The following is a 25,290-nucleotide window of genomic DNA, read 5'->3' on the forward strand; positions in this document are numbered from 1 at the left end:
GTAGATTACAGGCCACCAACACGTTTCGGGAGGACGATGTTTTTTAATAATGGCAGTGAAAAGAGAATGGAGCAATATAAGGAAATTACTCTCTACTGCATGCCAAGCCTGGCTCGTTATTCTCTGTCCAGTGGCCCTGCACCACGGATAAACAAAGGCTTCCTTACTCGACAAAGACCAAACGCATCACCACAAAAAAAACTCTTGGCAGTACCGTGACAGTGTTGCACATATTTTGCACATATTGTCAGTGGGCTTTCTTTTGTCCCCACTGCTTGCAAAATCTCACTCTGCCACACAGTCACGTACGGCCGCTATGCACGCAGGTATTTTCCTCTCTCAGTCGCCATGGCAACAGCATGAGAAAAGGCCATTCGAGTCGGGCATTTTCTTCTTCTTGTTACCGAGTTCTAAAGTGGACATGAGGAGATACGTTGTTTAATGGTCAACCGATAGAAACCCAGTGCAAACACAACCTGGGCTATATGAAGAGTGCAGGTTAACTCACGAAAGGTCAGGTAGCACACAAAACAGGACCTTGAGAGTGTTTGCGAAACGAATCATCTGTGAGCAAGTGTAGCCTTTCCGTTCCCTTAGACAAACATGAATGCCTTCAAAAGGGAGTCACAATTTAAAACGGCGCTAAACAGAACAAAGACCCACTTCTAAAAATAAATACATAGGAACAGAATTCTGATAATAGTGAAATAGTGGATAGAAATAGTAGAGTGAATGTGCCGAAATGTATTTCAGAGTAAAAACATGGGATAAGATGTGAAAAATATTTAGTCAGTCTGTTGTCGTACTATATAAGTGTATCTGGCTTCCTGTTCCTGTCGGCTTCAGCTGTCATTAAAGTGATGCTCCAGAGCTTTTGTATATTGTTACCCATTAGTTATGGAAGTAGTGCTCACAAGCAAAAACAGGTTCCTCGAAAATTGTGCACAATTGTGTACTACGCCATCCATTTCGTATGAAATGTTCCGTACAATATGCTATGAAGTAAGTGCTTAAGGTCCCGGACAGCATCTTTAAGAAGAGTTGATGCCTCTCTGTTCCCCTCCTTTCCTTTCTCTCCAGTCCACCCATCTCCTGCGTGATCCTATCTGCAACAGCTGCGGACATCACACACACTGCCTGAGTAGACAGGTACAAGCTCCATCGAGACAAACCATGACTACGGTTTCCATGGCTCCCTGATTCTTGGAAACCCATTTCCTGTGATGTGGCTGGGAACATAAATAGATCTAATTAGTCTCATCCCCATTTCTCTTCTCTAATCACAGTGGCGTAGGGTGAAGGTGGTGTATTGGTTGATTTGGCCTTGAGTGTGGAGATCAAGGAGAGTGTCTAAGCACGGCTTTATCGATCGCAGCTTCCTGATGCAGGTTGACGTGTGACCACTGACGTGTGATCACTATGATACGGGAACTAGGGGTGTGAACATTAAAACTTTGAAACGAAATTGGGATCCTTAACGTTAACAAAAATCCCTAAATGAAAAACACAGTGCCGTTATCACAAAACATATTATTTTCCGTTTTATAGCCTAACAAGACGATAGGCTATAAAGGGCAAGACGCGTAATTTAAATGTAGACAGCGATATTAAGTATTGTTTTATATATTTTGTATTTAACTAGGCAAGTCAGTTAACCTGCATCAACCCGGCAGCATGACTGTGGAAGCTGCGATCGATAAAGCCGTGCTTAGACACTCTCCTTGATCTCCACACTCAAGGCCAAATCAACCAATAAACCACCTTCACCCTACGCCACTGTGATTAGAGAAGATGCAGAAAGTAAACAGTATAGTGGGTCAATTTCCGCAGCAACTAAGAGTGTCGAAGCACGAGGCTCTGGTGTCCTGGCTACCACGCTGTGAACAGCGTGAAGCGAACTGTGTGTGACTGGGAGAACGAAGTGTTGCATCTCGATATCCTAGCCTATTCATTGATGATAGGCCCTGCTTGACTGAAGTTGCGAGACATTGCAAGCCAAAAAGAGATACAGCTGTCCATTGCGAGAAACAGCTTTTGATTGTCCATAGATGGGCCTCGTGCACAGTTCTGACTCAGTCTGCCTGGTGGTCTACCTGCCTATACTGTGCCCCTCCCATCTACCTCTTCGTCCCTCGCTAGCTCGCTATGAAAGATGCAAGTGTTTCTGTTTTCGGAAGTACGGCAACTAATCAGTCTCCTCCGTTCCAAAAATACTGAATCTTAGGAGTGGAGTCCCAGCGGAATCGAATCTTGACACTCAGAAATGAGAGTTTACACCGGGAGTCAGCATGACAGGAGTCAAGGAATCAATTAAATTGGAGTCGACTCTCCACCACTACGTCATCGTCGTTAACAACAGTTGGAAAAAAGGCAAGGGACAGCGGTGAAGTCCTGTATGACAATATTTTGGGGAAGATAAATGAGAATGAAATGCAAACTTTGCAAGGTGGAATTGAGGTATAGTAATGGTAGTACAGGTTCAATGCTTAACCATCTGAAAGGGACACACCGTGAGGCCCAAACTGTTGCTGGCAGAAGCGCAGCTGCGTTGTGAATTCATGTGGAAAACCGATTTTAAAAAATGGTGGTTTAAACATTTTAATTTGTTACATTCCTAGCATTAACAAACTATCATTCAAAGTGTCTGCGCCTGCCCTGTCTGTTCCCTTCGGATTTAATCAGGATACACGGCTTACAGCAACGCATTCCCCTTTGAGAAATCAAATCAAAGTTTACTTGTCACGTGCGCCGAATACAACAGGTGTAGACCTTACAGTGAAATGCTTACTAACCAACAGTGCAAATAAGGTATTAGGTGAACAAAAGGTAAGTAAAGAAATAAAACAAAAGTAAAAAGACAGTGAAAAATAACAGTAGCGAGGCTACATACAGGCACCGGTTAGTTGGGCTGATTGAGGTAGTATGTACAGTGGGGAGAACAAGTATTTGATACACTGCCGATTTTGCAGGTTTTCCTACTTACAAAGCATGTAGAGGTCTGTAATTTCTATCATAGGTACACTTCAACTGTGAGAGACGGAATCTAAAACAAAAATCCAGAAAATCACATTGTATGATTTTTAAGTAATTAATTTGCATTTTATTGCATGATATAAGTATTTGAACACCTACCAACCAGTAAGAATTCCGGCTCTCACAGACCTGTTAGTTTTTCTTTAAGGAGCCCTCCTGTTCTCCACTCATTACCTGTATTAACTGCACCTGTTTGAACTCGTTACCTGTATAAAAGACACCTGTCCACACACTCAATCAAACAGACTCCAACCTCTCCACAATGGCCAAGACCAGAGAGCTGTGTAAGGACATCAGGGATAAAATTGTAGACCTGCACAAGGCTGGGATGGGCTACAGGACAATAGGCAAGCAGCTTGTTGAGAAGGCAACAACTGTTGGCGCAATTATAAAAAAATGGAAGAAGTTGAAGATGACGATCAATCACCCTCGGTCTGGGGCTCCATGCAAGATCTCACCTCGTGGGGCATCAATGATCATGAGGAAGGTGAGGGATCAGCCCAGAACTACACGGCAGGACCTGGTCAATGACCTGAAGAGAGCTGGGACCACAGTCTCAAAGAAAACCATTAGTAACACACTACGCCGTCGTGGATTCAAATCCTGCAGCGCATGCAAGGTCCCCCTGCTCAAGCCAGAGCATGTCCAGGCCCGTCTGAAGTTTGCCAATGACCATCTGGATGATCCAGAGGAGGAATGGGAGAAGGTCATGTGGTCTGATGAGACAAAAATATAGCTTTTTGGTCTAAACTCCATTCGCCGTGGTCAGAGGACGAAGAAGGATGAGTACAACCACAAGAACGCCATCCCAACCGTGAAGCATGGAGGTGGAAACATCATTCTTTGGAGATGCTTTTCTGCAAAGGGGACAGGACGACTGCGCCGTATTGAGGGGAGGATGGATGGGGCCATGTATCGCGAGATCTTGGCCAACAACCTCCTTCCCTCAGTAAGAGCATTGAAGATGGGTCGTGGCTGGGTCTTCCAGCATGACAACGACCCGAAACACACAGCCAGGGCAACTAAGGAGTGGCTCCGTAAGAAGCATCTCAAGGTCCTGGAGTGGCCTAGCCAGTCTCCAGACATGAACCCAATAGAAAATCTTTGGAGGGAGCTGAAAGTCCGTATTGCCCAGCGACAGCCACGAAACCTGAAGGATCTGGAGAAGGTCTGTATGGAGGAGTGGGCCAAAATCCCTGCTGCAGTGTGTGCAAACCTGGTCAAGAACTACAGGAAACGTATGATCTCTGTAATTGCAAACAAAGGTTTCTGTACCAAATATTAAGTTCTGCTTTTCTGATGTATCAAATACTTATATCATGCAATAAAATGCAAATGAATTACTTAAAAATCATACAATGTGATTTTCTGGATTTTTGTTTTAGATTCCGTCTCTCACAGTTGAAGTGTACCTAAGATAAAAATTACAGACCTCTACATGCTTTGTAAGTAGGAAAACCTGCAAAATCGGCAGTGTATCAAATACTTGTTCTCCCCACTGTACATGTAGATATGGTTAAAGTGACTATGCATATATGATAAACAGAGAGTAGCAGTAGCGTAAAAGAGGGGTTGGCGGGTGGCGGGACACAATGCAGATAGCCCGGTTAGCCAATGTGCGGGGGCACTGGTTGGTCGGGCCAATTGAGGTAGTATGTACATAAATGTATAGTTAAAGTGACTATGCATATATGATACACAGAGAGTAGCAGCAGCGTAAAAGAGGGGTTGGGGGGCTGGCACACAATGCAAATTATCAAATAATTTGATTACCTGTTCAGGAATCCTATGGCTTGGGGGTAAAAACGGTTGAGAATCTTTTTTGTGCTAGACTTGGCACTCTGGTACCACTTGCCATGCAGTAGTAGAGAGAACAATCTATGACTGGGGTGGCTGGGGTCTTTGTCCATTTTTGGGCCCTTCCTCTGACACCGCCTGGTGCAGAGGTCCTGGATACACTGAGTGTACAAAACATTAGGAACTTTTTCCATGACAGACTGACCAGGTGAATCCAGGTGAAAGCTATGTTCTCTTATTGATGTCACTTGTTACATCCATTTTAATCAACAGTTTCCTCTGTGTATCAATAATGGTCCACCAACCAAAGGACATCCAGCCAACTTGACACAACCGTGGGAAGCATTGGTGTCAACATGGGCCAGCATCCCTGTGGAACGCTTGACAAGTTCTAGAATCCATGCCCCGACTAATTGAGGCTGTTCTGAGAGCAAAAGGGGGTGCAACTCAATATTAGGAAGGTGTTCCTAATGTTTTGTACACTCTGTGTATATGCTGTGCTTGGTAAGATTTTCCTTTTATTAGTTACACAACCTTGCTCTCTCCATCTCTCTCCCTAGAACTTTATCCTAATTTGCCAGTCAGGTAGTCAGGTAGGAAGAACTGGATCTGAGGTCAGTGTAGGTGAATGCCTGTGACTCCGCAGACCAAGTATCTCCTGGTTTCATCTGCGAAACATGCTCTTCTCTTCCCACTTTTATTCAAAGCGTCATGTTCTCTGAAGTTCAGTAAGCCCCTTGGTGACTGACTGGCTGTCTAGCGTCCTAGTTCCGCCAGGACCAGAGTGATGTGCAATGAGATGGCCTGGTCCCAGATCTGTGTGTGCTGTCTGGCGTCCTAGCTCCACCAGAACCAGAGTGACGTACACTGAGATGGCCTGGTCCCAGATCTGTGTGTGCTGTCTTGCCAACTCCCATGGTCATTGTCACACAGAGATCGAAAGACATCTAGGACCAGGCTAGCATTGAGATGATGGTTAGAAATAATCTAGATACAATATGAAAAACAACCACTGGATGTTCAAAAGTATATTTCATTCAGAGATTTTATCAATAATCCAGCCTCACCTGTGCTGTTAAAGGAAAGGCTACACAATATATATTCCACAAATCTAAAACAACGTCGACTGATTATATTCCATCGAAACGGTCTTTACGCAAAAGTTTATAAAAAAATACTTCTGTTTTCGCAATTTGAATTACATTTATCAAAAACTCGTATACCAACAATACACTGCAGCTTTGAAGTCACGAAAGGAACAGCCTGCTGGTGGCTTCAGGTGATGGAGGCGAATCAAGTAAGTAGGTACTAAAGTGCCCAAAGAGTTATGTCATGTTATGTTGCTAGTAGATGATTAAAAAAACGTGCCATGCAAAACAAACTGGCCCACTCGGATTTAACATGGTGTATGGGGATGGAATAAGCCAGCTAGCTAGCAAGCTACAACAACTCCATCAACACTGCAAGTTTTGCAGAAATTAACGGTCAAATACCAATCGGATTAATGTCAATGTTTATTTCAAGATATGTCTTTATTTTTGATCAACTGCCTGATCTTTATTGGCTGATATAACTTGCAGGATATTATGGTAGCCACTGACCACATTTACATGCACACCAATATCCCATTATTATTCGGGGTACTCAAGTATTCTGTTTTTGAGTTGACGCATATAAACATCATATCCCATTTACAATAACATATCCCATTTACAATAACCCGAAAAAGCTTGTATCCCGGTTATGACAAACCCGGATAAGATGCCTGGTCTTAGATGGGATACTGTTGCATGTAAACATCTTATCGCATATACTGTAGTTTTTTGTGGTCTGTGCAGGCTCAGGTTCGCATATCATGGTTGTTGTGGGATGTTTTCATCATTGTCAAACAAATCACTTTGAAAAGTAGGGCACCTGTGCAGTTAAATCCACCATAATAATTCCATAATAATTTATTTTGCTGATACTCCGTACTGGACTGTAAAGCCTACTGGCTACTTTCACCCCTATTTTAGAAAAGTTTCTGCTTATAATTTCCGACATTTGGTAGGCCATATTATAATACAACAAGTGTAGACATTACCGTGAAATGTTTACTTACAAGCACTTAACCTACGGCGCAGTTCAAGAAGAGTTAAGAAAATATTTACCAAATAAACTAAAAGAAAAAAAGAAAAAGGAACACAATAAAAAAACAATAACGAGGCTATATACCAAATTTCCAACACTTTGTAGGCCATTTGTTTGTCAGCTATAGTTAGATAAATGCAGCTTCTCTTCTGTCATAACTTGTTGCCCCAGAAGACTAAATAAAGTAGCGCTCACCTGAAGAATGTCTTACATCGATAGAATTAATGCATTAGTAATCTAGTTAACACCGGTAAAGTTGTCTGTTTTGTTTAGGTCGGCGTTTAGGGACCGGCAAGAATGCAATAACTCCAAAACAGTGGAAAGACTGGTCCTCTGAAAAAATTTCCAAATGTCATCAGTTTGACCGGTTTTAAGGAAATGAAACGCTGAGAAAACGATGAAACACGTTTCTGATAAGACTTCAGTTCATCTTGGGTGCATTATTTATGTGGTTGAAATACTGTCTGCTTGCATAACAGTGTCAAAGAAAATACATTACACGCGCATTTTCTGAAGAGATGCCGAAACAAATAAATAATATTTCTCCAATCCTGTTCCCGAGACAAAATTAACATAAGTTCTATCGTTTTACTGCAAGAAGTGCATAATTCTGCCAGAGTTAATATTATATTCGACTACACGTGAGAGGTTATAGGCCCTACAGTCAGTGTCCAGATTTCAGTTACTATTCCATTTAACCCATATGAACTTAAATGAGGAATATTCTGTTTATTCACGGTTAAAGAGATACTCCTGAGTGGGATATTAAAGGTGCATGTAAACAGTTTATCCCGAATAAGACCTTAATCTGGATATGAGCTACTATCCGGAATACTGTGCGCATGTAAACGTGGTCAATGTTTGTGTTAGCCATTATACCTGGACTTACTATTACTGCTGCTGGTAATGTTAGTGGCGTTAGAACTCAGGTAAACATGTGTAGCTATAGCTACCATCGGCCAACAACAGAGTTTTAGCCAGTTTGGTTATGGATGTTTAATGTCTTCTATGATAGTAAAGGTTCACCTTGATTTTGCGTAACAGTACGAGAAACGCTGATGTGCTGAACTGCTAATTAGTGATGATGCAAAATGGTTCCGAAAATAATATTCCCCTCGCTGGAATCAACACCCATCTACTGTACTGAAATTAAATTGATTCAATCTTTGAGTCCTGTTCACTGTTATTTGACAGACGATAGAACGATAGATAATGGCTGCTCTTCGGGAGTTCTAATGAGTAGTAACTTTGAGTCCAAAAGACACACAAGGGGCGGCGGTTTTACAACTAAACAAACACAAACAGTTCTATTGTGTAGTGCTGCTACTGACTCCAAATCAGAGCCAAAATGCTTCTAAACCTCCTCAATGGGTCTCTTGTTTAAGTGTCCTTGAGTGATCTCATCCCTTCAGTGCTCCCTGTCCCCAAACGAGGAGTCCATTCCAAACAACGCTAGGGGAAACGACCACATTGTGCCTGTCTCAACTCTGTGGAGGGGAACCATTTCCCCCTAGAAAAAAAGATTTTGGCTTAAGCCTAGTGGACCGGAAACTGTAAACAACATCACACCAGGCCACACAGTAAATCAGTCATTATGGGAGAAGCATACCAATAGACAGGGGGCATGTGTGGTGGATAGGTCTAAGGAAGTTGCATGACAAGCAATAATTCAATAATTTACTAGTTAAGTAATATCTTCGCCCACAAAGTCCATTTTACTGTTTGGTTTAGTTGAGGCTGATCTGTCCAACTTGACTTTCAGACAGCCGTTATATCTACAAAACAAGCAGATACAGAACCTTGAGATGTAAATTACCTCGCCGCCGAGAGCTGTGTCCACAGTTTTATAAATGGGTTCTCTTTGACGCTCCCAACCTACTTCACTTTAGAATATTAGGCTGGCCAAACATAGCCTGCAGTGCTCAATTAGCACCTTTCATTTCCAATACAAGTACAATAAAACGGACTATTCCCCATTATAATGGGACATAATAATTGATCCATCTCTTTCGGGCCATATGCAATGTTAACATGTTTAACCTTTCAATAAAGAGGGCTTTTACAATTCTGATGGCTGTAATTGGTATTGTGTGATAGGCTTGGGCGATATACAGTATATACCGTACACCACGGTATTTGGAAAAACCCACAGGATGGTTTTTCAATACCGTCAAAAGTTTTTCATAATATTCAAGCCCAAGGGAGAACTGGGCTAGATGTTGCAGCTGGATAATACATTGTGTCAGAAGAATCTAATAATAATCATGTGGTTCAGTCTATGAGTGGTTACATGGAGATAAAAGAGGATGCTACACTATATATACAAAAGTATGCCAAATGGTTTCAAACACACTTGTGTCTAATTATTAACCCCTCTCTGGAATGTATGACCCGTTTGATACTAACCATTAGAAAATGCATGTCATTCCCTTTCAGACAGACACTAAATGTACATGGGGCTGTTGGCTAAACTAATCACAATACCCCCAACTACATATCTGACATACCAATGAGTGGAACATCATGTGCTGGGTGACAAGTTTCCATTCCCAAAGTAGAAACTACTGAGAACCGTGCAGTCTATTTTAGCAGCCATGATTTCATATTGTCAGCACACTGGAAATCTCTCTGCACACCTTTTTCATTGTTCTAGAAAGATGAACACTGCACAAAGTTGGCACAGAAGAATGACTTATCAGTTTTGGTTTCCTTTGTAATTATGTATAGCTAAATGGGCAGGATGAGTGCATAGACTACCACCGCACAGTGGCACGAGTGTCGAAGATCTGCATTATGTAATTCAAATGGATAATTCAATGACCAAGCACGAACCTAGATGTTATGTAATAACATAATAATAATAATGTTACTGTCCGACTTGAATCATCTGTTCATTACCATAAGCTGTCTGTCATATTTCCAATTAACTTGTCTATCTTGTAAAATAACGGGTAAATACAGTACCAGGAAAGCGAAGCAGAAACAAATCTGCCTCTCGTTGACAATGTCTGCGGTCTCGACATGGATAAAACCTACCGTGGAAACTGGGTAGATATGCTGTCGAGTATATCATTTCCGCGGCGGGCTCAGAGAAGAGAAATTAGGGTCGAATGTCCACATAATCGTATTCTAAAAGGAAGAAGTCCGTGGGTAAAGTGAAAATGGTAGACAAGACTGGAAGGGGGGAAACGGTTGTCAGAGTTGTCGCGCTGTCAACACAAAGGCGGGAGCACCGAGTAGATGAAATTTCGGCTGACTAACAAGCTAACTTGTTGCGCTGAGCATCCACGAGCGCTGGGCACTGGCTTATCTATTTACTGTTCCCGCCTCCTGCATTTTTTTGTGCCTTACTACTGTGATCTCTACGGTCCATCTACTACGTGCACTCGTGCAGAGATCGCAGAACACATAACTTCTAGTGGTTGATCAACTGTACTGCAAGCACATATTGTAAATTAAGGGGAAAATGTAGGTGTTTTAATGCACGGGAATTCTAATAATGGTAGGCTAATAAAGACATTCAAATGCAGGCCTAAGAGATGCATTTACCGTTGGTTAGGAGATCACAAAGCAGCACAATACAATTAACATTATGGGTAGGCTACAGTATTGCTTTGTGATAGGAGCCGACATCATAGCATATTTAATCTCAGAGCCTACTGTATACTAAGGCAGGAGATAGTAAACACATTAGGGCAATTTTAGCATGTACATCTTGGTGGGGCAAAAAATATATATACTTGATACATGCCAGCAAAGGCACTACACAACACAACACTAAAACAGTACATTAATTGCACTGTAACGGTGACAAACGGTGCCCACAAATTGTTGTCCCAACAGCAGAGCTTTCCTTTCAGCACCATGGAGTTAATCCTTACCACTGCTACACCTGGCTATCAGCGGAGCCTTGTCTAACAGCGAAACAGTTCATTCAGCCTCATTTACTGCCTTTCTAAAAAACATAGCTGATATTGCTGACTTGCTTAAACAAGTGGGGTTTCTACTGACAATTGAGATGTGCAAACTATGGCATAAGGGAAAAATTTGCGGATAAGAGGCAATCCAAGATAGGACGGACGTATTCAATATAACTATTTGTTCAGCACTTTTGAAATGTACAGTGACAGAATTCAGAACAGGGGCCGTTCTTACAGTATTTTTCCTGTACACCAAGTCAAAACTGTAGGATAAATAAAGGAGGATATAAGCAGAAAATTAAAGCTCTTAAAAAATGTCATGATGACTCCGAAAGCCTTTTGGAGTGGGTGTGTGGACTTTTCCATGTGAATATTAAAATCACCAAAAATTTGAATACTATCTGCCATGACTACAAGGTCCGATAGGAATTCAGGGAACTCAGTGAGGAACGCTGTATACAAAGGCAGGAGGCCTGTAATCAGTAGCTATAAAAAATTATTGAGTAGGCTGCATAGTTTTCGTGACTAGAAGCTCAAAAGAAGAAAACAGTATTTTTTTGTAAATTGAAAGTTGCTATCGTAAATGTTCGCAACACCTCCGCCTTTGCGGGATGAGCGGAGGATATGGTCACTAGTGTAACCAGGAGAAGAGGCCTCATTTCATCAGGCTTAAGCCATGTTTCAGTCAGGCCAATCACATCAAGATTATGATCAGTGATTAGTTCATTGACTATAACTGCCTTGGAAGTGAGGGATCTAACATTAAGTAGTGCTATTTTGAGATGTGAGATATCACAATCTCTTTCAATAATGACAACCTACTGAAACATTCTGGGAACCTTTAAAAAGATTAAATGTGTTCTGGGAACGTTTTTGTAACATCAGGCAAATGTTTTATACAAACATTGTATAATCATCAGCACGACTTGACAGTTGTTGTGTTATGAGAACCGCAACCTAACAAATGTTCTGGGAACAGTGGCTATCTGAAGAAGTTCACATTCCGTATGTTTATGTTCAATGTGCCGCCTCGCTCTATTTGTCGAGGCGACTGGTTCACGTCAATCAACATGCAGGACTTTTTTTCTTCATATAAGCAGCCTCCCAGGACACACATAGGTTTCTAGGGTTAGCTTTTCAAGGAACAGCCAACAATTATCTCTCTGTTCCATTCGGGCTAGCACTAGCTCCCTGAAAGTTCAGCAATGTGTAGAGGCAGCTTTCACACCCCTGAGAAGCGGTATGAGACACAACTTCCCTTGTAACCCACCTCTCCAAGCTAGGGTTTAAGATCAATCAGATGAAGTGCTTTTTGGTGACAACTCAGAGAATAGAATAGATGTAGATGTAATGCTGGATTCTTTCTCTTATCAGGCAACACTCTCAGGCAACCGCATAGCGTGGGTGTTTGCCCAACGGCTGTGTACACGGTGTCACCTCAATCGTCAGATACTAGCTGTTAGATATGCTATTTCCTCTGTACTGTGTGTGGGAGGGCTCAGAGGCTGCCGGGGGATCGCCATGCATATTTAACAGGAGGATGAGTACATCCACTGGAACCATACTAGACTACTAGTATTAAAACGACATATCCTGCATCATACAGTACTTTTAGCAGGTTGCAATACGAAGCTCGTCTTACCAACTATGGAGGCCTGTTTGAAGACAAAGGTACAGTGCCTTCAGAAAGTATTCATACCCCTTGACTTATTCCACATTGTGTTGTGTTACAGCCTGAATTCCAAATAGATTTTCTCTCACCCACCTACACACAATACCCCATAATGACAAAGTGAAAACATGTTTTTAGAAATGTTTGCAAATTTAATGGAAATGAAATGCAGAAAGATCTCATTTACGTAAGTATTCACACCTCTGAGTCAATGCATGTTAGAATCACATTTGGCAGCGATTATAGCTGTGATTCTTTCTGGCTAAGTCTCTAAGAGCTTTGCACATCTGGATTGTACGTTATTATTTTCAAAATTCTTCAAGCTCTGTCAAATTGGTTGTTGGTTTATTGCTAGACAACCATTTCCAAGTCAAACCATAGATTTTCATGCAGATTTTAGTCAAAACTGTAACTCGGCCACTCAGGATCATTCACTGTCTTCTGGGTAAGCAACTCCAGTGTAAATTTGCCCTTGTCTTTTAGGTTATTGTCCTGCTGAAAGGTGAATTAATCTCTGTGTCTAGTGGAAAGCAGACTGAACCAGGTTTTCCTCCAGGATTTTGCCTGTGCCTAGCTCCATTCAGTTTCTTCTTTATCCTGAAAACATCCCAGTCATTAATGACTACAAGCGTACCAGTAACATGATGCCACCACTATGCTCGCAAATATGAAGAGTGGTACTCCGTGATGTATTGGATTTGCCCCAAACATTTGTATTCAGGACAATAATTGAATTGCTTTGCCACGTTTTTTTGCATTATTATTTAGTGCCTTGTTACATTATACAGGCTTCCTTCTTTTCACTCTGTCAACTAGGTTAGTATTGTGGAGTAACTACAATGTTGTCTCAGCCTCCAGTATTTATGCTGCAGTAGTTTGTGTCAGGGGGCTAAGGTCAGTCTGTTATATCTGGAGTATTTCTCCTGTCTTATCCGGTGTCCTGTGTGAATTTAAGTATGCTCTTTCTAATTCTCTCTTTCTTTCTTTCGCTCTCTTGGAGGACCTGAGCCCTAGGACCATGTCTCAGGACTACCTGGCATGATGACTCCTTGTTGTCCCCAGTCCACCTGGCCGTGCTGCTGCTCCAGTTTCAACTGTTCTGCCTGCGGCTATGGAACCCTGACCTGTTCACTGTGATTACTATTATTTGACCATGCTGGTCATTTATGAACATTTGAACATCTAGGCCAAGTTCTGTTACAATCTCCACCCGGCACAGCCAGAAGTGGACTGGCCACCCCTCAGAGCCTGGTTCCTCTCTGGGTTTCTTCCTAGGTTTTGGCCTTTCTAGGGAGTTTTTCCTAGCCACTGTGCTTCTACACCTGCATTGCTTGCTGTTTGGGGTTTTAGGCTGGGTTTCTGTATAGCACTTTGATATATCAGCTGATGTAAGAAGGGCTATATAAATACATTTGATTTGATTTGTTGTTGATCCATCCTCAGTTTTCTTCTATCACAGCCACTAAACTTAGTAACTGTTTTAAAGTCACCATTGGCCTCATGGTGAAATCCCTAAAGAGTCATTCAAAAATCATGTTAAACGCTATTATTGCACACAGAGAGTCTTTGCAACTTATTATGTGACTTGTTAAAAACCCCTAAGGTTGATGTCTGCGCTCCTGTGGAAATCAATTGGCATAATAAAACAATCCCCATAAAAATCTGTCAGTTTTGGTATTTTATTCGGATCCCTATTAGCTGTTGCAAAAGCAGCAGCTACTCTTCCTTGAGTCCAACACAAAACATGAAACATAATACAGAATGACATAATACAGGACATCATTAGACAAGAACAGCTCAAGGACAGAACTACATACATTTTAAAAAGGCACACGTAGTCTACATATCAATGCATACACACAAACTATCTAGGTCAAATAGGGGAGAGGCGTTGTTATTTGAGCAATATGAGATGGAACGGAGTTCCATACAATAATGACTATATAATACTGTACGTTTAACTTGAATTTGTTCTGGATTTGGGGACTATGAAAAGACATCTGGTGGCATGTTTGGTGGGATAAGTGTGTGTGTCAGAGCCATGTGTAAGTTGACTATGCAAACAATTTGGGATTTTCAACACATTCATGTTTCTTATTAAAAGAGTGATGCAGTCAGTCTCTCCTCAACTCTTAGTCAAGAGGGACTAGCATGCATAGTATTTATATTAGCCCTCTGATATTAGCCCTTTGTTCTTAATTACAATTAAGAACAAAACATGCCGCTCTGTTCTGGGCCAGCTGCAGCTTAACTAGCTCTTTCCTTGCCGCACTGGACCACACGACTGGACAATAATCAAGATTAGACTAAACTAGAGCCTGCAGAACTTTCTTTTTGGAGTGTGGTGTCAAAAAAGCAGAGCATCTCTTTATTACAGCTAGACCTCTCCCCATCTTTGCATCCATTGAATCTATATGTTTTGACCATGACAGTTTACAATCTAAGGCAACGACAAGTAATTTAGTCTCCTCAACTTGTTCAACAGCCACACCATTCATTACCAGATTCAGCTGGGGTCTAGCACTTAATAAGGAATGATTTGTACCAAATACAATACTCTTAGTTTTAGAGATGTTCAGGACCAGTTTATTACTGGCCACCCATTCCAAAACAGATTGCAACTCTTTGTTAAGGGTTTCAGTGACTTCATTAGCTGTAGTTGCTGATTCATACAGTGGGGCAAAAAATATTTAGTCAGCCACCAATTGTGCAAGTTCTCCCACTTAAAAAGATGAGAGAGGCCTGTAATTTTCATCATAGGTACACTTCAACTATGACAGACAAAATGAGGAAAAAAAATCCAGAAAATCACATTGTAGGATTTTTTATGAGTTTATTTGCAAATTATGGTGGAAAATAAGTATTTGAAACTGAAAAACCTTACTTACAAAAATATCCAGACCCTTTGCTATTAGACTTGAAATTGAGCTGTTTCCATTGATCATCCTTGAGATGTTTAAACAACTTGATTGGAGTCCACCTGTGATAAATAAAATTGATTGGACATGATTTGGAAAGCCACACACCTGTCTATATAAGGTCCCACAGATGACAGTGCATGTCAGAGCAGAAACCAAGCAATGAGATCGAAGGAATTGTCTGTAGAGCTCTGAGACAGAATTTTGTCGAGGCACAGATCTGGGGAAGGGTACCAAAACATTTCTGTAGCATTGAAGGTCCCCATCATTCTTTTTTTTAACACCCCTTTTTCTCCACAAATTTCGTGGTATCCAATTGGTAGTTAGAGTCTTGTCTCATCGCGGCAACTTCCGTACTGACTCGGGGGAGGTGAAGGTCGATTACCGTACGTCCTCCAAAACACAACCCAACCAAGCCACAGTGCTTCTTGACACAATGCCAGCCGCGCCAATGTGTTGGAGGAAACACTGCACACCTGGTGACTGTGTCAGCGTGCACTGCACCGGCCCGCCACAGGAGTCGCTAGTGCGCGATGGGACAAGGACATCCCTGCCGGCCAAACCCTCCCCTAACCCGGACGACGCTGGGCCAATTGTACGCCGCCCCATGGGTCTCCCGGTCGCTGCCGGCTGCGACAGAGCCTGGACTCGAACCCAGAATAACTGGACTGTTTGTATTCAATCATATTCCCAGTCACCTTGCCATGGTTAAATGTGGTGGTTTGCCCTTTCAGCTTTGTGCGAATGCTGCCATCTATCAATGTTTTCTGGTTTGGATAGGTTTTAATCGTCACAGTGGAAACAACATTCCTTATACAGTTCCTGATAAACTCAGTCACCGCTTCAGTGTATACGTCAATGTTATTCTCAGAGGTATCCCGGAACATGTCCCAGTCCGATTGGTCAGACTAGCGTTGAATAGACCTTTGCACAGGTACTTCTTGTTTGAGTTTCTGCTAATAGGAAGGGAGGAGCAAAATGGAGTCGTGATCTGATTTTCCGAAGAGAGGTTGGAGGAGGGCCTTGTAGCCATCCTGGAAGGAGGAGAAACAATAGTAGATAACTTTTGAAGCACTAGAGCTGCAGGCGATGTGAAGACTTCGGTAGCGTTTTCCTCAGATTTGCGTTATTACCCACTTACTAGCTGCCACTGATTCTTTTCTCCCCCTCCTTATGTGTTTATTGATTACACCTGTTTTGAGTTTGTTGTAATTAGTTGGGCTTTATTAGTCAGCCGGCCCGCCCGTTTCTTTGTGCGGGATTGATTATTGTAAGCCTGGTGTTTGATACAGACGAACGTGTTGGTTTATGTTCGTGTACAGTGCTGGACTGTTTTCGTTCCCCGTGTCTGGGGCAGTTTGTTTTGAGCGCCCAGTGTTTAGTGGGGTGGCCGTGGTTCACCGTGTGCGCATTAAAGGAGCACTATATTGAACTCTCTGTTTTCCTGAGCCTGACTTCACACTCACGACACCCAGTACCTTACACGTGCCCAAAGTAAACTTCCTGTTACTCAGGCCCAGAAGCTAGGATATACATATACTTGGTAGCATTGGATAGAAAACACTCTGATGTTTCTAAAACTGTTAAAAATAATGTCTGTGAGTATAACAGAACTGATATGGCAGGCAGAAACCCGAGGACAATCCACCCGGATTTTTTTTTTTTTGAGGTCACAGGCCTTTTCAATGCTAGCCTATGGGATATACAAAAAAGGACCCAGATTGCAGTTCCTATGGCTTCCACTAGATGTCAACAGTCTTTAGAAAGGGTTTCGGGCTTGTTTCTTGAAAAATGAACAAGTAGTTGTAGTTTATCCAAGGTGTTCTCATCAGGACAGGGAGACTTTTGGCGCGAGTGAACGAGGGCGCGCTCTTCGTTATTTTCCTTTTCTATTGAACACTGTTCTTTCCATCTGAAATATTATTGTTTATTTACATATTAGGGTAGGTGAGGATTGATTAGAAACGTTGTTTGACTTGTTTGGACTAAGTTTACCAGTAGCTTTTTGGATTCCTTTGTATGCATGTTGAAGGAGTGGATTACTGAAACCAATGGCACCAACTAAACAGAGTTTTTGGATATAAAGAAGGACTTTGTCAAACAAAACAAACATTGATTGTGTAGCTGGGACCCTTGGGATTGCAAACAGAGGAAGATCTTCAAAGGTAAGTGATTTATTTTATCGCTATTTGTGATTTTTGTGAAGCCAGTGCTGGTTGAAAAAGTATTTTGATGTGGTGCGCTGTCCTCAGATAAGCCTTTTTGAAATCTGACAACGCGGTTGGATTAACAAGAAGTTAAGCTTTTAAATGATGTAAGACACTTGTAAGTTCATGAATGTTTAACATAAGTATTCAGATCCTTTGCTATGAGACTCAAAATTGAGCTCAGGTGCATCCTGTTTCCATTGATCATCCTTGAGATGTTTCTGTAACTTGATTGGAGCCCACCTGTGGTAAATTCAATTGATTAGACATGATTTGGAAAGGCACAAACCTGTCTATATAAGATCCCACAGTTGACAGAGCAAAAACCAAGCCAGGAGGTCGAAATAATTGTCTGTAGAGCTCCGAGACAGGATTGTGTTGAGGCACAGATCTGGGGATTGGTACAAAAAAATGGCTGCAGCATTGAAGGTCCCAAATAACACAGTGGCCTCCATCATTCTTAAATGGAAGAAGTTTGGAACCACCAAGACTCTTCATGAAGCTGGCCGCCCAGCCAAACTGAGCAATCGGGGGAGAAGGGTCTTGGTCAGAGAAGTGAACAGGAACCTGATGGTCACTCTGACAGAGCTCCAGAGTTCCTCTATGGAGAAGGGAGGACAACCATCTCCGTGAAGCAGGAGTGGCTTCGGGACAAGTCTCTGAAAGTCCTTGAGTGGCCCAGCTAGAGCCCGAACTTTAACCCGATCTAACATCTCTGGAGAGACCTGAAAAAAGCTGTACAGCGACGCTGCCCATCCAATCTGAGAGAGCTTGTGAGGATCTGCAGAGAAGAATGGGAGAAACTCCCCAATACAGGTGTGCCAAGTTTGTAGCATAATTTTTTTATTTAATTAATACAGGTCGCTATGGTGGGTAATATATGGGGCTTTGGTGATAAAACGGATGGCACTGTGATAGACTGCGTCCAATTTGCTGAGTAGAGTGTTGGAGGCTATTTTGTAAATGACATCGCCGAAGTCAAGGATTGGCAGGATAGTCAGTTTTACCAGGGTATGTTTGGCCGCATGAGTGAATGAGGCTTTGTTGCGAAATAGAAGCCGATTCTAGATTTAATTTTGAAATGGAGATGTTACTATGAGTCTGGAAGGAGAGTTTACAGTCTAACCAGACACCTAGGTATTTATAATTGTCCACATATTCTAAGTCAGAACTGTCCAGAGTAGTGATGCTAGTCGGGCAGCAATTGGTTGAAGAGCATGCATTTAGTTTTACTAGCGTTTAAGAGCAGTTGGATGCCACGGAAGGAATGTTGTATGGCATTGAAGCTCGTTTGGAGGTTTGTTAACACAGTATCCAAAGAAGGGCCATATGTATACAGAATGGTGTCGTCTGCGTAGAGGTGGATCAAAGAATCACCAGCAGCAAGAGCGACATCATTGATATACACAGAGAATAGAGTCGGCCCGAGAATTGAACCCCGTGGAACCCCCATAGAGACTGCCAGAGGTCTTGACAACAGGCCCTCCGATTTGACACACTGAACTCTATCTGAGATGTAGTTAGTGAACCAGGGGAGGCAGTCATTAGAGAAACCAAGGCTGTTGAGTCTGCCGATAAGAATACGGTGATTGACAGAGTTGAAAGCATTGGCCAGGTCGATGAAGACATCTGCATAGTACTGTTTTTTTAATCGATGGTGGTAATGATATCATTTAGGACCTTGAGCGTGGCTGCGGTGCACCCGTGACCAGCTCGGAAACCAGACTGCATAACGGAGAAGGTACGGTGGGATTCGAGATGGTCGGTGATCTGTTTGTTCACTTGGCTTTCGAAGACTTTAGAAAGGCAGGGCAGGATGGATATAGGTCTGTAACAGTTTGGGTCTAGAGTGTCTCCCTCTTTGAAGAGGGGGATGACCGCGGCCGCTTTCCAATCTTTAGGAATCTCAGACGATACGAAAGAGAGGTTGAACAGACTAGTAATAGGGGTTGTGACAATGGCGGCAGATCATTTTAGGAAGGGTCCAGATTGTCTAGCCCAGCTGATTTGTAGGGATACAGATTCTGCAGCTCTTTCAGGACATCAGCTGTCTGGATTTGGGTGGAGAAGCTGGGGGAGGCTTGGGCCAGTTGCTGCCGGAGGTGCAGAGCTGTTGGCCAGGGTTGGGGTAGCCAGGTGGAAAGCGTGGCCAGACGTAGAGAAATGCTTATTGAAATTCTTGATTATAGTGCATTTATTGGTGGTGACAGTGTTTCCTAGCCTGAGTACAGTGGTCAGCTGAGAGGAGGTGCTCTTATTCTCCATGGACTTAAGTGTCCCAAAACTTTTGGGAATTGTTGCTGCAGGATGCAAAGTTCTATTTGAAAAAGCTAGCCTTTGCTTTCCTAACTGACTGTGTTTATTGTTTCCTGACTTCCCTGAAAAGTTGCATATCGCGGGGACTATTCAAAGCTAGTGCAGTACGCCACAGGATGTTTTTGTGCTGGTCAAGGGCAGTCAAATCTGGAGTGAACCAAGGGCTATATCTGTTCTTAGTTCTACATTTTTTTAAAGGGGCATGCTTATTTAAGATGGTGAGGAAGGCACTTTTGAAAAACAACCAGGCATCCTCTACTGACAGGATGAGGTCAATATCCTTCCATTGAGGGCATCTAGCTTAGATTGTAGGACGACCGGGGTGTTAAGCATATCCCAGTTTAGGTCACCTAACAGTACGAACTCTGACGATAGATGGGGGGCAATCAATTCACATATGGTGTCCAGGGCACAGCTGGGAGCTGAGGGGGTGTCTATAAAAAGCGGCAACAGTGCAGGACTTATTTCTGGAGAGATGGATTTTTAAAAGTAGTAGCTCGAACTGTTTTGGCATAGACTTGGATAGTAGAACAGAACTCTGCAGGCTATCTCTACAGTAGATTGCAACTCCACCCCCTTTAGCAGTTCTATCTTGATGGAAAATGTTGTAATTGGGGATGGAAATTTCAGAATTGTTGGTGGCCTTCCTAAGCCAGGATTCGGACACGGCTAGGACATCAGGGTTGGCGGAGTCTGATAAAGCAGTTGTAACAGTATAACTTTAGTCCGTCCCCTCGCCGGGCGCGAACTAGGGACCCTCTGCACACATCAACAACTGACACCCACGAAGCATCGTTACCCATCGCTCCACGAAAGCCGCGGCCCTTGCAGAGCAAGGGGAACCACTACTTCAAGGTCTCAAAGCGAGTGACGTAACCGATTGAAACGTTATTAGCGAGCACCACCGTTAACTAGCTAGCCATTTCACATCCGTTACACTCACCCCCCTTTCGACCTCCGCAGGCAGAACAGTTGAAACTGGAGCAGCAGCACGACCAGGTGGACTGGGGACAGCAAGGAGTCATCAGGCCAGGTAGTACTGAAGCATGGTCCTAGGGCTCAGGTCCTCCGAGAGAAAGAGAGAGAAAGAGGGAGAAAAAGAGAGAGAATTAGAGAGATCATACTTAAATTCACACAGGACACCGGATAAGACAGGAGAAATACTCCAGATATAACAGACTGACCCTAGCCCCCCGACACATGAACTATTGCAGCATAAATATTGGAGGCTGAGACAGGAGGGGTCAGGTCAATTGAGTTAACTTCCAAGAACACCCGAGAGTTTTCAAGGAAAGCAAAAGATGCTCAAACAGTAAATGCAGTGAACAAAAATGCTAAAACATTTCCCAGGAGAGGATGACAGTTCAAGGGCAGAAATTACACTGGAGAGAAGCAGTATCAGAAAAATGACACAAAGCAAGAGAATGCTGGTCAGCAACCATGCTACAGGGGCAATGGAAAACATTCTGCTTGTGACTGCAGATTCAAAAATGAGAAATGCTGTGTCTGTTCTAAAGTTGGACACATAGCCTGTGCATGTAGGAAACGCAGAGCTGGATAGACGCAGTATGTTGAAACTACTGAGATTCATAGCTGTTTTGGGTGTATACAGTTTACACTACCTCCAATGGGAAAAAGGGCATTACAGTGAATGTCACTAGATGGAAAGGACTTGGACATGCAGTTAGACACTAAGAGGGGCCGCTGTCTCTCTGGTCTCAGAAGTGTGTTTACCAGGGAGCTCTGTCTCAACTGCCACTAAAGAAAACGCAGTTACAGCTACTACCTACTCGGGTGAGAAAATCCCTTTGCCAGGTTATGTTAACCCTTGTGTAGTCTTAAGGGTAAAAATGAATCGCCACTATGTTCAACATCAGAGAAAAGCCCCTAAATTATATTTTTTCAACTTGAAATTGTATTACTTTTCCTAGAGTGACCCCAACATTGGAAAAAGTGAAACATCGCCTTTGTTCATATTTCCATGAAGGCTGTACACCACCAGGGTACAAGGATTGTCTTAGGGTCATTTTTGACCCGGCAGTTATAAAATCATTTACACACCACAAAAAAATACAAAATTGAATTCGCTACAACGTTCTGCTGCTGTGTAGCCAAGGGGAACACCTGCAAAAAAATCTTTGCATAATGGAAACATTATCCATGGTGCTTAGTAACAGTACTATTTCCCCCTTATGGCAACTATCCTTCTAATGACTATAGGCTCGTAGGCCAACACTGCGTAGGCTACGTGAACACACCCGATAAAACAAATTATCTTGGGATCCTGGAGACCAGGGGCTATGAGTAAAGCTGCTCTCCAAATTTGCGACAACACCGCTATTGTGCAGCCCATTTATAAACCTAGAGTGGCCCACTAGATTGAGTACCCTAACTTCTAGGTGATTTGGGGAGGCAGGTAGCCTGGTGGTTAGAGCGTTGGGCCAGTAACCAAAAGGTTGCTGGATCAAATCCCTTAGCTGACAAGGTAAAAATCTGTCCCTCTGAACAAGGCAGGTAACTCACTGTTCCCCGGTAGACTGTCATTGTAAATAAGAATTTGTTCTTAACTGACTTGCCTAGTTAAATAAAGGTTTACTTTACAGTAGGTAAGTGAAAGTAAATTATAGGCCTATGACTGGGGGAGGAAGGAACAATGAAGCAGGGGTTTTACACAAGTGTCTGTGGGATGAGAGGCAACTCAAGGACCACCCATGCATGTGCAAACTAGCTAATTTGAGGCACTGCTTGAATATATTGTAGCGAATTCAGGGGTTAGCCCTGACCAAGACTTGAACAAGGGTCCAGTAACTGTTAAGCCAAAACCTTAAAGCCAAGAGGTCCAAACCCCCTGACGAGGTCGCTAGGTGTTGGGTTAAGGTCGTTCATTACCTCCTTCCTTCGGGTGAGCGTGTCCCCACGGTTCTCTACACCAAGTCCCTAAAGTGGACATTCCTCTCTGATTGTCCCACATCCACTTTCTCACTTCGGACACCAATGTAGCGAACTCAGGGGTAGCCCCAATCTGGACTCGAACCCGATCCAGAAACTGCCAAGCCAACGCCTTCAACCGTTACGCCAAGAGGTTTGAACCCCTTGACGAGGTCGCTAGGTGTTAGGTTAAGGTCACCACAATATTCATGAATAGATTCTCCCTTTCTTGAAATAACAATTGATCTAATCATAGGCCTATTAGATGATAATCGCTGATCTGACATAAATTGGTTGGTAGCCTAGTGTTACGCGCCTAGTACTGAGACGTGATCAGCAGACAATAAACCTGTCATATTGCACTTTTGCACATTATATACCTAAATTAACAGGGTAAAATGATGAGACGGAGAAACATTAGTACTATTCAGAAGTTTTTAAAATATTGTTCACTTTTGTTAATCTTTTTTTGTTGTCAAAATCAATTATACATAACAACTCTATTTCAGAATTAACTCTTCACAGTCCATATTCCAGTATCAAAAATAAAAGGTCTTGGGTTAAAAAAACTATCCCCATACATCTACACATTCACATTGTACTGTATATAACTCACTGTACTATCAGTTTCCATTTCCAAAAAGCCATAAATTACTTGTGCTAAACAATGCTACAACCATGTAATTATAAACCATTTAACATGTAAGCTAACCTTAACTGAAACCAAATAGCCTAGAGCTAGCCAGCACTTTGCTTTATGAGTAGTACATGACCCTAGGGTGACAACACATACATTCTAAGTGATTTCAAGTCTTTCTATTCTTCTCTATTTTAATTGTTTTATTCTGTTCAAATCAACTTCAACCAAAAATATTTTCCTGCATTTTCATACATTTCTGCATTTCGGATGGTTGAGGTGCAGCTCTCAGGGAACTGTGGGGGGGATCTTGGAGGGTTGGTGGCCTGGCGGTTGGGAGCTTGGGCCGGTGGCCGATAGGTCGCTGGTTCGGGTCTCCGTTTTGACTTGGTGGGAGACCTGTCGACGTGCCCTTGGGCAGGGCGTTGACCCTGATTGCTTCTGTGGGTTTGCCCTGGATGGGAGTCTGTTAGATGACTGAATGTAATGTAAATGTTGAGCGGCTTCACTGCAGGTAGATTGTATGTTTTAATATTCAATAAATATCTAATAAAACACAAATAAACAAATGCGCTCCTTGAATGAAAGGGGAAGGGGCTAGGTTTGTGTGGAAAGCCCCATGGAGAGCAAGAGAGCAGAAAGAGATGACTCGAAGTTAACTATACACACTGCATATCACATTTAAAACTTCCTTTTTCTCCACTTCCTGCCTGAATGACGTGTCCAAAGTAAGCTGCCTGAAACCAGGCCCTGAAGCCAGGATATGCATATAATTGGTACCATTGGAAAGAAAACACTTTGAAGTTTGTATAAAGGTTAAAATAATGTAGGAGAATATAACACAATAGATATGTTAGGAGAGAATCCAAAGAAAAACCAACCAGAATTGTTTATTTTTTGAGAGACCATCCTCTTAGAAATTCAAGAGAAAGGTCATATTGAAAATGATCTCCCTGGATGCAATTCCTATGGTTTCCACAGGGTGTCAGCAGTCTATGTTCAATCTTTCAGGCTTGTAACTTCAAAAACAAATAAGAAATAACAGTTTTAGTAGAGGGACTCAGTCTTGGAAATTCATATCTGCGCGCACCATGAAGACATTACGCACCTCCTAAAATCAGTTTCCTATTGAACATACTTCTTCCCGAAAGAAATATTATAGTTTGATTACATTTTAGGGTATCTGAGGAGTAAATAGAAACCTATTTTGACTTGTTGAAACTAATTTTAGGGGTAGATTTTCAGATTCCTTTCTCTGCAAGTTGAACGAGTGGATTACTCAAGTCGATGGCGCCAACTAAACTGACTTTTTGGGATATAAAGAAAGATTTTATCTAACAAAACGACACTACATGTTATAGCTGGGACCCTTTGGATGACAAGTCAGAGGAAGATTTTCAAAAAGTGAATATTTTATCGTTATATGTGAATGTATGAAACCTGTGCCGGTGGAAAAATATTTTGATGTGGGGCGCCGTCCTCAAGCAATCGCATGGCAGGTTTTCGCTATAATAGCTACTGTAAATCGGACAGTGCAGTTAGATTAACAATAATGTAAGGTTTCAGCCAATATAAGACACTTATATGTACCTAAATGTTTAAAATCCATAATATTTATGATTATTTATTTGAATTGCGCGCCCTCCAGTTTCACCGGAAGTTGTCCTAGCGGGACACCAATCCTTAATTAACAAACCAAACATTTAAATACCATTATAGAACCAGTCTGTGC

General features: G+C 42.4%; 1 protein-coding gene across 1 annotated transcript in view; it reads right to left on the minus strand.

The window, feature by feature from the left end:
* Window positions 1–10,354, minus strand: part of LOC129862811 (GRAM domain-containing protein 2A) — a 67,787-nt gene extending 57,433 nt beyond the window's left edge. Inside the window, exon 1 of the mRNA XM_055934814.1 lies at window positions 9,997–10,354. The gene's annotated coding sequence lies outside the window, so the exon portion shown is untranslated. The remainder of the gene's footprint in view (window positions 1–9,996) is intronic.
* Window positions 10,355–25,290: the final 14,936 nt, after the last annotated feature.

Source organism: Salvelinus fontinalis, chromosome 9 (assembly GCF_029448725.1).
Source record: "Salvelinus fontinalis isolate EN_2023a chromosome 9, ASM2944872v1, whole genome shotgun sequence".
In the NCBI taxonomy this organism is placed as follows: Eukaryota; Metazoa; Chordata; class Actinopteri; order Salmoniformes; family Salmonidae; genus Salvelinus; species Salvelinus fontinalis.